The 16,535-nt window shown below is 35.4% G+C and overlaps 1 long non-coding RNA gene across 1 annotated transcript; it reads right to left on the bottom strand.

The window, feature by feature from the left end:
• Positions 1-1,794: 1,794 nt before the first annotated feature.
• On the bottom strand, positions 1,795-3,068 carry LOC109183407. The gene is made up of 3 exons (XR_002054536.1): positions 2,620-3,068; positions 2,293-2,505; positions 1,795-2,146 (listed from the first exon to the last, which is right to left on the bottom strand). It is a non-coding gene; the product is annotated as an uncharacterized LOC109183407 (long non-coding RNA).
• Positions 3,069-16,535: the final 13,467 nt, after the last annotated feature.

Below are 16,535 nucleotides of genomic sequence, written 5' to 3'. Positions count from 1 at the left end.
CAATCACTTTTACTTTATACTTATACATTAATTTTTGTATAACACACATTTTTATTTTTATTTTTATTTTTGGATGTCAATAAGAAACTGCAACTATTACTGAAGGGTGTGCATTGTGTAAACCCTATTTTTGTATAATAGTGTCACTGCGCATTTTCTAACTAATGAATTTAACAAATTCTAATCACTTTTAGTAAAACAGTTTAAAATTTGAGATTTTGTATAGATCAAACTGGGCAGTATTATACAAGTTGGCTGTTAAGTTTTGGAACCCTTCAATCCGAAGGAATTGAAGCCGGAAATGGGCTTTGACCATTCCAAATTAAAATTTAACTGCTTTTCAAGAACGTGAACTAATACAATTCCTCTACCTAACCTTTATACAGTCAGATATTAATAAATTGAAAATTAAAAAATCACACTAAAATCAGATTACACTCTAGGAATTCTTTTTTTTTGAATGCTACTAGCTCTATTACATTGTAATATCTGTTCATATACTTTCTCAACCTACTGAAACACAAAGAGCTAATAACGCCTCCACTGAGGCTCGAACTTATAACCTTCCAAATGGAAATCCAACCCGGATACCATTAGACCACATAGTCCTGGTCACTCTAGGAATTCAATCACATTTAATTTTTTTTTTTTTTTAAAAGTGTTGAATAATTAAGAGATTCCAAATTTAAAGAATATCTTATCGCGATATAAAACATGGCAAATTATATTCCACTTTAGTTTAGCCAAAAAAAAAAAAAAAAGGATTAGAAATTTGAGAAAAAAAATGAGCTGGGAAGATGAAAGTTGTTGGGTGGAAGTTGGTGAAAGAGACAATTGTCCAGCACCAAGTGGTTAGAAGGATTGTTGGACGAAGGTCTAAAGGGTCAAGTCTAGCATCCTAGGTCTTGAAAATGTGAGCATGGTATAGGAAAATAAAGTTATGCCTTCACTACAAACTATAACATTTAGGCTATGTTTGGAAAGAATGAAAATGACTTCTGGAAAATATTTTTCAGAAAATGAGTCATTTTTCAGAAAACATTTTAATTTTTCATGTTTGGCTACACAATGGAAAATTGTCTTTGAGTGTTTGGTTCATTTTCCAGAAAATGAATAGAAAAATGGTAAGAATTGTATACTTCAACATTTTAATTATTTGATAATATTTTTTTTTTTTTTGTAAATAGCACTCATTAAATACATACCGTAAATAAATAAATAAATAAATAAATATATATATATATATATATATATATATATATATATATATATATATATATATTATAGGGTAGCATTCACATGCAAACACCCTTAAAATACAAACGTGTGAACAATTTGATTTTAAGGGTGTTTGCATGTGAATGCAACCCATATATATATATATATATATATATATATATATATATATATATATATATATATATATATATATATAGGAATTAATTTAGGTGTTTAATTTTAAAAAGGGATAATACTGGTAATGCATGCATTGGTTAAATACGGAATTTGTTTGGAATTAGAGGAATTGTAAATTTGGTAGGATTCCATATATTGTGAATTTGAATGCAAGCCGTAAGTTTGGTAGGATTCAAATATGTAATTTTAATTGGACACAACCTTCTTGACAACAATCCAGCAAGATTCCATTGTGAATTTGAATGCAATTTTCTTTTCCTTTGAAGATAGCCATTACTAAATCACTAGAATGCACATGCTAACATCTTGTAGGTCTATTAGCACACCCAGTAATTGAATACATGCTCATATAAATCCCCTTCTTCAATAATATGATTCGAACACAGAATACAGGTTGCTCCATGCACACACAATAATTACTAAATATTACGAGCGTTTACATGGAAGCAAAAAATGAAAAATGTGAAACCAACACTGATTTGGAATCATATCTTGAGATGTGTGCATGTATTGCAATGTGTGGTAGCTAACATGACAAGACGGTCTTGAATAATTTACAAATAGACTGTGTGCATCTTAGTGTAAATGTCTATGCATTACTAAGTTCATACTTGTATATTTGCGGATACAACCTTATTTTCGGTACCCTTTGTCTTTACCCGAGGAAACATAGCAGCCTCTTCCGGTGTGAGTTCATAATCGGGGGCATTCTACAGATGGCATTCTAGACCTGGAGGAGGTTATTCATAATTATGGCTCCAACATTAGCATAAACAATATTTAGCAACGCAGTACGATTTATTCATAATAGCCGACTCAATCTTTTAGTACGTACTGTGAATAACTAAGGTCTATAACAAAGAACCCCAATCTTACCACAAGGATCGCCAGTCTTTGCCTCCACAATGTTATAACTATCTCAGACAGAGTTATGAATCATACAAAAAAAAAAAAAAAAAAAGGATGAAGACAAATCCATATGGATTAATATGTGGTAATCTAAGAAGAACTTCCATGAAAACATAGGGAAGCTGTAGGTTTTCACAATCCACTTGCCTGTTCAACTCCATTTCTATAAACAAGTAGGTCCTGTCAAGAAATTTCATCAATAAAGTATATTAGACTTCAAATGCAAAGGAAGTAAATTTATTGTATATGAACTTAATGTTTTCTATTCAAATTATTGATAGAGATAACAATTACCACAGCTCATGTCACAAGAATATAGAAGTCTGTTGGTGCTTCATTCTGCAGAATTACATCCTCTTTGGGGGGAAAGTACTTTGCTTTCATATGCAGCTTATAGATAACCCTCTTCCTCATTCTCTGCTGGGTCTCGTCTTCTAGAAGCAAATTTAGAATCCGGGTACCTTCAGACTCCTCTCCTTCGCTGGGCTCCCTGAAACCGAGCTCGAAATCAAATAATCAAAAGCCTTAGTCCCCAAAACCGCCGCCACCATGGCTTTGTCCTCGTCACTCCACGACAAGTTCACCATAGCCATCTTTATTAATTTAAGCGCCGCCACCTTTCGCCTTCCCCTCTTCGACTTCCGGTTAAAATCCGAGTCCATCGAAGTAGACAACGACGAATCCGAGTCCACCAACGACCATCATCCGCTGGTGATGAAGAGGGAAATCGAACGGGTTGTGCAGCAAACGATCTCTAAAGAGAGAGAGAGAAATCGGGCTCAATAATTAACCCAGCGCGTGGAATCTGATACGATTACACCAAGAGTTAAAACCCAAAAATACCCCCCTAATAATAAAAAACAGGCGCACAAAATTTAACTCCCCAAAAATAATTAAATCAATCATATTCATCCAACCCCAAAATCTAACGATCCTAAACAATCCTCATGTTTGTATTTTAAGGACTATTTGTATTTGAATATAATCATATATATATATATATATATATATATATATATATATATATAGGGTTAGGTTCCTGTGAGGTCAGGTCTTCCCGTGCGGTCAGTGCGGCATACACCATTAGGTATGCATAAATGCACCACATAGTGTTCGTAAATACAACATTATGTGTTGTGTATTTTTTTTTTTTTTGGTGTATTTTTGGCATTTCATTATTGTGTATTTTCGAATACTTATGGTGCATTTATGCATACCTAATGGTGTATGCTGCACTGACCGCACGGGAATACCTGACCTCACAGGAACCAATATATATATATATATATACACACATCACACACACAGAAACTATATGCTATACATACCAAACATGAGAATTGGAAAATGACTTTCCCAAAAAAAAAAAAAAAAAAAAGGAAGTCATTTTCCCCCAAAACATACTTATTTTTCATTGGCCTCATTTTCCTCCCTCTTGCCAAACACTGGAAACTCGAAAAACATTTTCGAGAAAGTCATTTTCCGGATTTCCAAACGCACCATTAGCGTAGTGGTAAGCGTTTGATCTTAACAAAAGCTGAAGAATTAAATTGAATATATGGTGAATATAAAGATGAATTATTATGTTTTCAAAAAATAAAGATGAATTATTATTAATAATTTAAAAACTACTCCAACTAGCACAGTTGAATTCAATTAACCTAAAGTCTAAAAAATTGTTGAATTTGATATTGCAACAAGTCAAAAGACTATAATAAATCAACTTCGAAATACATCAAATTTTAAAATGCCTACTAAAATTGACGACTTTTTTTTTTTTTCAATACTAGTATTTTCACTCGTGCGATGCACGGAATAGAATTGTTGTAATATATTAAGAATATTTAAGTCGATATATAATTATTTAAGAGTTAATTTCACCAGAGGTCGCTTATTTTTTCTGATAATTCCAAATTTAATCCTAGACTATAGTTATTAATTATTACGATTTATTCTATATTACAATTCTTACGTTAATATTCTTACTATTATTATTAATACTTAATTACTTTTAGATATTATTTTTACCACTTATATTATTATTATTATTATTATTATTATTATTATTATTATTATTATTATTATTATTATTATTATTATTATTAGTTTCGTTTCAAGTTTTGTTAGTATATAATGGCCGTGAGGCACACAATAATAATATAACCATAATTAAATATTCTTGTATTGTAATCCGTGAGTCACAATAATAAGGTAATAATAATTAAGCCCGCATGGGTAGCTCAACTGGTCATAGAGGTGAAACTTTGGAAGAATGACCAGGGATCGAGTCTCACCAGCAATAGTGTGGGAGCAACCTCTCAAAGTGAGGGGGGTTTCTTGTGCGCGGTGCGCACCGGTCTGGTCTAGCCTATGTGGTTTATGTTTAGTTAGTTGAGTCACCAAATGCTTTGTAGGGCCCTTAGGGTTGGGGTTCTTCTTTTTGGAAGAATATAACAATAATGAAATATTCTTCAATTCTATATTCTTCTAGGATTTCTATTACCATCATTAATTATTTCCTAATTTACCATAATTAAATAATTTGACCAATTATAAAGAGAGATTATTAAAAAATGCACGGGACAATTTTTTAATTAAAAAATTAAAAAATTCATTAATAAAACATAAGGTTCACATAGTTTTTTCTTAGAGACTATTTAATAAAGCATTTTTTATAGAAATTGGTGGGCCAAACCGCCTACGGCAGTTTGCGGTGGATAGATCTCGAAAAAATACGCAATTTCAAAAAAATATTTGTCCAAAATGGACAACCGAGTCAAAAGTTATGCCTTGCCAAACTTTTGACACTTCACATCTTTTACCCAGAATTATTGTACGAATGGGAAAGATCAATATATTTTATTGGGAAGAGAGATTTTTTAGGAATTGGGCGGGAAGTTAAAATTTCAGGATTTTGTTTTTATATATAGTATAGATTAGATGTGCAAAGGGAATTGTATTACACTATTTTATAATTTCAGAATAGAGTTTTTACCCAGAATTATTGTACGAATGGGAAAGATCAATATATTTTATTGGGAGGAGAGATTTTTTAGGAATTGGGCGGAAAGTTAAAATTTCAGGATTTTGTTTTTATATATAGTATAGATTAGATGTGCAAAGGGAATTGTATTACACTATTTTATAATTTTAGAATAGAATTTTTACCCAGAATTATTGTACGAATGGAAAAGTAGAAGTTAATATATTTTATTGGGAAGAGAGATTTTTTAGGAATTGGGCGGGAAGTTAAAATTTCAGGATTTTGTTTTTATATATAGTATAGATTAGATGTGCAAAGGAAATTGTATTACACTATTTTATAATTTCATAATAGAATTTTTACCCAGAATTATTGTACAAATGGGAAAGATCAATATATTTTATTGGGATGAGAGATTTTTTAGGAATTGGGCGAAAAGTTAAAATTTCAGGATTTTGTTTTTATATATAGTATAGATTCACGTATAAATATAAGGGCGTGTTTGGTTCAAACATTGGAATTAAAATGGTAATGAGAATCAAATACTTTAATTGGTAATGGTAATGTGTTTCAATAGAATAAGACACTTTAATTTGTTTGGTAATAAATAATAATTGGAATCAAAATAATTAATTAATTAATTATTTATTTAATTAAAATAAAAATAAATAAATATATAAAATAGATCGATACACACACACACACAGATATATATATATATATATATATATATATATGTGTGTGTGTGTGTGTGTGTGTGTGTGTGTGTGTGTGTGTGTGTGTGTGTGTGTGTGTGTGTGTGTCCCGGATCTATTTTATTGAGAAAGTCTTGACCGAAGGATGTGGGTTTATTTTTATCGCTAAGGAGGAAGGAAGCTCAGTGACAAAAAGGAGGGAATAAAATGCTAAAAACTAAGAAGGTTGAACTAAGAGGGTTCAACTATGAGGATTTGAACATACCCTATGGGATAACAACACAAACATATGCCATATGGGATAACAACACAAACACCAACCTAACCACCTAATGTACCAAAAGGCAAGATGTTATACTTACCCATGTGAAATTGTTGGTATCCGGGACACATTTATGGCCAATAATGAAGGCAAGCTAGAGCCATACATTTGTCAACCATCCGGAAGGTCTTCAACATTATATAAGGGGCTTGATGTCTCCTTTTACATTGCCCCTTGGTTCACTAAATCGCCCTTGGTCCAGTGGTTTGTGATCCTAACTTCCAATAACAACACCCGACTATATTATCATTTCTAGTCACTAAATAGCCCCTGGGCCATTTTGGGCCAGTATCTCAGGATTTGTGCTGGAAAAAATAGCTTAAAATGACATACAATGGCATGTTAAGTAGCTATTTTGTGGTACAATTATTAGTGGGGTCCACTTCCGATTTGGGTCGGGTCAAAGTGTATTCGGGTTCTTCGTAGTGAGATGAAGAGATTGATAAATTGTACGCTCAAAACGGATAATGGGTGAATGAGATATTGATTCTCAAAGTAGACCCATTTGAGTTGGAAAAATGAAGGGGAAAATGAAGTTTTGTCCCACATTGGTTTTGGAAGTGGATTTGTCCCACTATTTATACAAGAGCTCTTTTTAAGCTTATTGAATTGTATAGCATAGAGGCCCTCTCTCGCGCGGGGGAGGGGGGTGCAAATCAAATCCCAGAATGAGATTGAAAAGGCTTGAATCAGCCGAAAGTGGCCATATTAAAGAATTAATATTGTTTTAATTCCAATATTTAAATTTATCTGTTACAGAACTAATATTGTTTTAATTCCAATATTTGAATTCTGAATTTAATCCCAGTTAGTGGGCAAGTGTTCTGACTGTTGTGAAGATTAAATTTATCTGTTACAGAACTAATATTGTTTTAGTTCCAATTTTTGAATTCTGAATTTAATCCAGTTAGTGGGCATGGTTGTTGCATGTGTTATACAATTGGTTTAAATACCAATTTAATTACCATGTTGAATGCTATAACTCCAACATCCCTATATAAGAGAGGGTAGAGCAGTAGCAGTTTAGACACAACAATTTTAAGGAATTCCACTATGTTTTCAGCCCCAAAACTCTGCTTTTACTCTCTTTCTTTAGCCACTTGTGTTCATCCTTTGCTTTGTTTGCCGGATTCTTTATTTGGGTCCTCAAACACTAAATCGAAGCACGTTTTATCCTGGGAAACCTAGGCTACAACGCTCCTAGCACTCGTGGGAGGTAGCAAATAAGGTGTTAAGGAAAATAACGATTTGTTCAAACTCGTGCTAAACCACTTTCCAAATCATCCACCTTTTTCGTCCCGGTTTTCTCTTTTCCCATATAATTATAATCTTTTCGTAGGATTATTATTTTTTGGATTTTCCACCTTATTACCCAACAATTTGTACTTACCATTTTGGGTCTAGCTCTCCGAGCAATAATATTACTTTTTTCGTACCCCGATTATATACTTTCATACCCAGTTTATAATCGACCCAGTCCCGATAAAACCATCGTTGGCGTTATCTGTGAGGAACGCTAAGAGAAGCATGCATTCCTAGTTTCTACATGTTTTACCATTGTTCCTTTTACGCAATCAAACCCGAGATACGCCAAAATGGTTATGTCACAAAACGAGCATTCTCGAGACTTAAAGGAATGCCTAGGCAGGCAAAGCGGGGGTCGGTCTGGTTCACAAGTGTCGGTTCTCCACCCAAGGAATAAGAGAGGTTTGACTGGTACTATAACCGTCAGAGGAGACGATACTGTCGACGGAACCAGCCGAGGTCCCCTAGGAATGAGTCGGACCTAGAGTCGAATCTTTAGCCTGGGAAACAGGTAACGTCATTGCCGAGTGGGCTGCGTAGCAGTAGTGGGGGGCACAGCCAGGCCTGGCCTGATACCTGGGCACTGACATCAACACTAAAGCAAATTATCTTTTTACCCGACTCAGTACTCCACGAGTTGGGAGGGGGCCCAGTGCAAGGGACCCGAGGTCGCAACATCGTCACGGAGGGAGCCTAAACCCATTCACGAAGAGCCCATCGATGAGATTATCGATCGTACCCTGACCATTAAGGGCCCACGGGCTAGTTAGGCAGCCCTGGACCAAATGACAGCACCTTAGTGGCCTTGCAAACAGACCAATGAGGTAAGAAAAAATATTTCTACATTGAAAAAATATTAACATATATTTCTGGCTAGGCTTGCAAGCTAAACAAGCTACAAAAAAAAAAAAAAAAAAAGGACGTGGTAGTGAACCCACGGATAGGATAAATGGTCCCGACACGAGTTGAAAGCTTAGTAGTCTAGACAGGAGATGCTACAGTAAATAATAGCACTCAAATGGACTCGCAAATTGGGTAGGTAACTCGAGGAGGTAATAAAACAATTTTTAGCTTCGCTTTATACCTTGGGCTCGAGAAGAACGCCAAGCGGCCTAGGGAAAAAATTGTGACTAGATTTGCAGGTAGCCTGAGAAGGTAATAAAAAAAACACTTTTTATTATTTTCTTACGAAGCATTATTGGGTGGAAAATGGTCCACACATTTGTGTGGACCATAAATAAAAAGTACATTATTTGTGTACATAAAGTACATTTTTGAAAGTACATTATTTTGTATATTATCAAATAGTGTACATTTAGTACACAAATAATGTACTTTTAGTGTATTCAAAATGTACCTTATATTCAGAAAAATCCATTATTTGAGCATTAAAGTACATTATTTTCTATAATGTATATTCAGTACACAAGTAATGTATTTTTCGTATATTAAAAATGTTTTGTTTTATATGGTTCAAACAACACTGTGTGGACCATGGTCCACATAATAATTTGTCTTTTCTTACTACTCCTCACCCCTTTTCATTTTTAGTGTTGAGCCCGCAACGTAGAATAGGAGGCCGAATAGCGCCCACAAGACGTAGGATGCACCCCATACGCATCTTCACTCGGGCCTGCAGAGTAAGGTACGTAGCCAAACGTGTAAATATTCACTTAGTCCTGCAACTCTGCAAGGCAAGGTACACAACCTAGCTTGCAAATGGAAAAAGAAATGCTTGCAGAGCAATGTTGTGACACCCCGAAAATTTATCCTTTAAAACCGAATTAATTACCCAATTAATTCCTAATTTTTCCTTATAATTTCCTTCTTGATTCCCATTGAGCATAGTTGAGGGACCTAATTTGACTAAATCTCTTAACCTTTTAATTAAGTCAATCGGAAGACTTTGTGTTTTATTCTTTGTACCCTAACCTTTAGTCCTTCTCCTAACTAGCTTGTGGGAAGGGGAAGTCATGTTGGTCTTTTCACAATCTTAACTTGGAACCCAAGATATTTCCTATACTCTCCCACCTTAGCATTCCTCACTTAGACAAGAAACACATCTCTCTCTACACTCTAGCTTTCTCTCCAAGCTACCCTAAACCCTCCCAACCTAACCAAAGAAATCCATCATCTCTCTCTACCTTGAAGTCCACCAAGTTTCCACCTTTCCTCATCTACAACCTTAGGAAGGGTAAGTTCTAGGCTTTAATGGTTTTATTACTTAGTTTTCCACCTCCTTTATCTAAGAATTCTTGTATTTGTTGGGTTTTTGGTTTGTGTTTGAAAGATCTTTTAGAGGAGGACCTTCAAGAAGGATCTTAGGAATTGGGAAGTGTTGATTAGGCTTCAAAGGTAATCCATGTCTTACAAAATCTATTTATACTTGCTATTGATGATTTATTGATGTTATTGAGTGATTCTATTTAAATGCCTTGTAGAGCTTGTATCTAGGGTTCTCTAATGCTATTCATTGAGCTATTCTATGTGTTCAAGTTCCTTTGTTGATTGATGTGAGTTTTGAGGTGTTTTGGACTTGAAATTTAGCATTCTTGCATTTCTTTCCCGAAGGGATTTCTTCTCCGTGTTCTTGGTACCAGCGGGTACACTAGCGAGCGGTGTGCCACCCGCCAGTCCACCCGCTGGAATGTAGCTAAGGAGTGGCGGGGGGTCCACGGGTGGTTGACCACTCGTGGTACCACCCGCTGGTACATGGCGGGAGGTTGGGCGGGTGGCCCACTGAACCGGCCACTGGTACGTTGTTTGTTAGCATCCGTTTTGTTGATCCATTATGCACTTGGGTGTCTTCGTTGATGTTTCGTAAGTCTAGAACGATGTTTTAAGTACCCGTGATAAGACTTGTGAGTCTTGAATCGTGTTTATGATCTAACATTGTGATTCGTTGGATTGATGTGAAGTCGATGATGTTCGTATGAGCCTTTATGATTATCTTGTTGAATTGCATGCTAGCTACATTGTTCTTTGGTGCTAGTATGTGCTTACCTCGTAATGATCTTGCATATACTTGATGAGGATTGGCGACTTGTGTTACCAATCATTGTGGTCTTTTGATTTGGAAGCCTTTCGTTATTGTGACAATACCTTGAAATGTTTCCTTCGTACTCTTTCTTGAGTTCTTCGATTGAACCTATCATTGTGAACTTGTACAAATGATTGTACCTTATCATGATTATTCTTTGATTGGGCTATGAATGAGGTTTGATTATCTATGTCAATGATTATGTGATTATGTGTATAAAAACTGACGCTAATGAGCTTCGCTCAAATGATTGGCGATAAATGATCAAATTATGAATGATAAAAGCTGGCGGCAAGTAGGCGGTAAAGCAGGCAGGGAGCATAGTCTCCGAAGGGATAAGGTTAGACTGGTTGCACAGGGTGGCCTAGAGGTACAGGTTGGAACTGATATAAGGATGGAGCGATGTAAAGATTGGAACTTGGTATAAGGTTGGAACTTGAAACTTGGTCATTGATAATAATTCTTGAAATTATTTGCTTATGAGCATATCTTTATCTGTAGCCTTTTGATGAGTGTTATTGATTACCTTCCTCGATGATTATTCATGTATCGTGGCATTGTCTCCTTGATGGATTCTATTGTTTAGCCATGTGTTGGTCGGCATGATTGAGTGTATCTTTCGATGAGTCAAATGATGCTTCTATCTCTCTTATTTTGAAAGCTAGTGTTGCTAAGACTATACTTATGTATTCCAAAGTTTCAAAAGTGACTTTCTTATGAGATATATATATATATATATATATATATATATATATATATATATATATATATTGTACCCAATGCGTTTGAGTGGGTTACTTAGCAATTTTCGCTAATGGTTGTAATATCATATGTTTTTCAGATACAGAGCAGTACGTTCAAGAGCACGCTAGTTGGAGCCGTATAGCTAGTCCTAGTTTTCCCTTGTTAGACTATAGTTCTTTTTTTGGTGGCCTGTGAGCCCGTTATGTTATACTGTTGACATTATGATTAGTATACTCTGGTTTATAGATGTTTTTGGCCTATGCATCTAAATCTATAACTTAGATGTGGCATAGCACCCCAACACTGTTTACTTTAGCTTCCGCGTTAATTAAATCATTATGGTTAGATTTGCCTTACTTCTTAAGTTTAAATTGCTTTAAATATGCTTATTTTCTGGGGTTTTATAAAGGTAGGCGACTCGCATCTTGTACGGCGCCCGTAAAGGCAAAGTACGCAACCTGACGTGTGAATCTTCACCTGCGACTGCAGGGCAAGGTAAGCAACCCAACATTCAAAAAAAGGGGAAGGGAAAGGAGAAGGGGAAGGGGGGGGGGGGGGGAGAGAAAAAAAAACCATGGTTAATGCATTATCCCACTTCTTAGGGTCGACATATTTCTATACTGCTTCTCAGCGGTCGACATATTTCTATCACGCTTCTTAGCGGTCGACATATTACTGTCTCGCTTTTCTGCGTTCAACATCTTATTATCCGGCTTCTCAACAGTCGACATATTTTTATCCCACTTCTCAGTGGTTAGTATATCTTATTCCGCTTCATAACGGTCGATCCATTTAATCCCGCATCTTAGCGGTCGATATATTCTGCTTCTCAGTGGACCGCTAAGTTACCCCTCGGGGCGAGGCGTCTTAGTGAGTCCGCGTGAAAGGGATGCGACAAAAATCTCTTTCTTTTTCTTGAAGGGTACGTGTGAGAGCTAATTAAGTCATCTTGATGAACAACATATAGGCAGTGGCAGAGCCAAAAAATCGGGATGGGGGGGGGGGGGACAAATTTATAATCTTAGTCGATATTAGTACTAACCACACAATATTATTATATATATACTATATATGATTGTGTCAATTATTATTTCTAATTATTTTTATTTATACTATGTGCAATAATATATGAAATATATAATTATATGAGTACGATCGTTAAGATTGTCAAACATTACTTTTGAATTTTTTACATAACACAAAAATTATACAATAGTAAAAAATAGGAAAAATTACACTTTTAATCACTAAGTTATAGGGTAATTGAAGAATTCATAATTATTAGTCGTGCTTACTTTTCGTCCCTAAAATATACTTTGTAATTAACGTTGCAAATTTCGTCACTTTACTAACAAAACATTAGGAACGAAGTATAGCTTAGAAAGGAAGAATGACCACAACATGTTATTAAAAGGATGAAATTTGTAATGTCAATTATAGCTTAGGGACAAAAAGTGAACATGACCAACAATTATGGACGAATTCTACAATTATCCCATAACTTAGGGACGAAAAGTGTAATTTTCAAGTTCATTTAATATATACATAATAGATTATTTTTTAAAAAAAAAAAAATAGGAGGGGGGCCAAAAGTGTAATTTATCCATCTTATAATAATATATACCTATATATTTAGCAATGTTGCAAAAATCGCGCCTAAGCGCTAGGCATCTGTCGGCCGCCGCGAGGAAGGCCGGAATCGGCCTCCTCCGCGGCCAGCCGGTTCGGCGATTTATTTATTTATTTATTTATTTTTTTGCGTTGTAAAGTGTTAAAAGTTCGAGAAGACATAACTTTTGACTCGGTTGTCCGTTTTGGACAAATTTTTTTTTTCAAATTGCGTATGTTTTATTAGTGAATTTCACAATTTTTAAGGCGGTTTGGCCCTCTAATTTTTCCAAAAAATGCTTCTTTTGCTCTTAATTTTAATTTTTTTTTATGTATTTAGATGCTTTCAACAATATTCAAAACGATTTTACAACCAATTATGTAAATAATTTGTAAGAAAAAATTAGAGGAACCTTATGTTTATTAGTGAATTTCACAATTTTTAATTTTATTTAAAAAAAATAAATAAATAAATAATCGGCGCCTAGGGAGCGCCTAACGTTTTTTGCAACCTTGATATTTATTAAAAATGGGGGTGGGGTGGGGGCAAGGGCACCTTACCCCAAGGGGTGGCTCCACCCCTACATGTAGGGAAGGCTGTAGGGGTGGAACCTTTCATACCAAAAGTCGAGAGGGTCAAAGCGTATAGAAGATTAGGAGTGTCTATACTTTCTTTGCCTGTCAAAGACAACCAAATAGAGGACTTTTGATGGTGCTATTAGACCCCAGGGTAAATTTTATTGGAAAAGTCTTAACCCAAGGGTGGTGGGGGTCCAACCCAAGTACCAACCACCTAAGCTACTCATACCTCTATGTACCACAAGGCAGGATGCTCTACTTACCCATGCGAAGATTGTTGGCACCCAGGTAAATGGAGGACACGTGTATGGCCAATAATGAAGGCAAGCTAGAGTCGGAGGCACTTGATACCTGACATCATCCCTTGGTTCACTAAATCCCCCTTGTTAGTGACTTGTGATCCTAATTTCCAACAACAACACCAGTGTTTGATTCTTTATGACTTCATTTTAATCCACTATTTGGGCTATAGCTTGTATTATTTATTTACAAGTTGGGCCACCGTTTTGTGCTAGTATCTCAGACTTTGTACCTACCATTTTGGGCATAACACTCCGAGCAATAATATTACTGTTTTCCTACCATTATTCTGTACTTCCATACCTTGGTTTATGGTGGACCCAGTACCGATAAAACCATCAACCTTTTCATTTTTTCTCCCTTATTTTTGATTCCATTGTTCAAAAGTTGAGGAGTTAAATGGTGCTGGATTTTATAATTACTAAAGGATTTGATTCTAATAGTAATATAACAAAAGTAGACAATCAAACATAGTGATGAGTATCAAAATTCATAATATAGGGTGCAAAAGTCTCAAACCAAACACCACCTAAACATAACTTTTGCCATTATGCACGTGTGTGTATAAATAAATAAATAAATAAATAAATAAATAAATAAATATATATATATATATATATATATATATATATATATATATATTTCACAATGCTGAAGATTGGTCAATTTAAAAAATAGAAGCAATTAATTTAGTTGAGCAATAATTGGCAAAGGGGATAGGGGATCGGTATGTTCAATTGATCGTAAATTATGCTCTGGGAATGTGTTCACTATGAATGGTGAACACGGGTCTAAACGGCGCCGTTTTTACGTTAAAAAAAAATCGCTAATGTGGTGTTAACGGCACGCGTTTGGTCAGATTATGAATTTTCTGTTATGAGATTATGAATTTTCTGTTATGAGATTATGAATGTACTGTAAATTCATAATCTCATAACAGAAAATTTATAATCGCATAAAAGAAAAATATTTATTAAATTATGAATTTTCTGTTATTAAATTATGAATTTACTGTAAATTCATAATCTCATAACAGAAAAATCATAATCTCGTAACAGAAAAATCATAATCTCATAACAGAAAATTCATAATCTCATAACAAAAAATTCATAATTTATGAATGTTGAAGAAGCTTGCGCTACAGAGGAGCAGCCATGGTTTCGGACGGGAATGTGTAGGCATGGTTCCAAAGTGAATGTGCAGGCATGGATTCATAATTTATGAATGTCCGAAATCATTGCTCACCTCAAATTAAAGTGAAATCGCGAAATGTGAAAATGAAGAAGAAAAGTAATGCGATTAATTAAGGAAAAAAAAAAAAGATAACGGTGCACTAACACCGTTGAGACCGTGGTGAACACGGTTCCATGGCATAACGATTGTTCAATTGATCGTATCCACAATGAGTGCGGCCCGTGAGGGTTTATTTATTTTTTTTATTTTTTATTTTGATCAAGATGAGGGTATAACCCAAGGATTCTAGCAATCACCACTTCCCCTAGTTCTCGCCCGGGGAGCTTTGCGAGGATATTTAGCTCTGATTTTTTTGTTAAAAAGGGAGGGAGAAACCCAGAAATCAAAGACATCTATTGAAAGTAGCTCCCATCTTGTCCTGCTGGAGAAGATCCTTTATCTCGGAAGGAGCTTCCTTGAGACCTCGGTAGCCCGCTTGGTTTGCAATAGCTGAGTTCGCCAAACAGTCCGCCACCTTATTTCCCTCACTACGCACATGAACATACTCAACTTTTTGCACTCTTTCAGCCTCACGCATGCACCTCCAAATAATGTTGCATACTTTACTGCCTGCTTTAACATTCATACGCAACTTATTTATAAGCTGCTTAGAGTCACTCTCTACCAAAAGCTTTGCAATTCCTCTCTCTCGCGCTAATCTCAGGCCATAAAACACCCCCCAAGCTTCCGCTTCGAGCACTTGACAACTGCCAATGCTGGAGGAAAAACCTGCACAGTAATTTCCAGCTTCATCCCGGATCAAACCACCAAATAATAAACACATCATCAGCACAACAAATTATATTAAACAAATCATCAGCCATTGCAAATTGAGAAGCGTGGGCGTGCGGCTGCCAGCGAGAAAGATCTAGAGCTCGGCGACGATAGTTGGAGACCTGGAGGCTAGAGCGATAAAGGGCAGTCGCAAAATAGAGGAGACGCTGGAGTAGTGGAGCTGGAGGCTGGACTTATCACTTAGGGGTCGTTTGGTTCACGGAATGTCAGATTACCTTAGGGAATGTTAGATTGCTGGGAATATTAGATTACTGGGAATGTTAGATTCCTGTGTTTGGTTAAAATTGGGATATGTAATATAATCATGTTTGGTTTAGGGTTATCTTTTATACACACTATAATATCCTTAAGATAACCAAGGTTATCTTACATTACTTAAGATTTTGAAGGGAATCACATTCCCTTCAAAATCCTATGTGGAGGGAATGTAACATTCCTTGGGAATGTTAGATTCCCTAAGATAATATGAACCAAACACCGGAATGTGAGCTTTGAAATGTCACATTCCCTTGGTTATGTTATATAATCTGAACCAAACGCCCCCTTAGGGTTAAAGGCTATTATATAAATATATATAATATATACAAAAATAAAAATATGGCCTGG

Source organism: Ipomoea nil, unplaced genomic scaffold, assembly GCF_001879475.1.
Source record: "Ipomoea nil cultivar Tokyo-kokei standard unplaced genomic scaffold, Asagao_1.1 scaffold1125, whole genome shotgun sequence".
Lineage (NCBI taxonomy): Eukaryota > Viridiplantae > Streptophyta > Magnoliopsida > Solanales > Convolvulaceae > Ipomoea > Ipomoea nil.
Note: the sequence above shows the minus strand (reverse complement) of the source record. Positions and strands in the feature narration are given on the sequence as shown.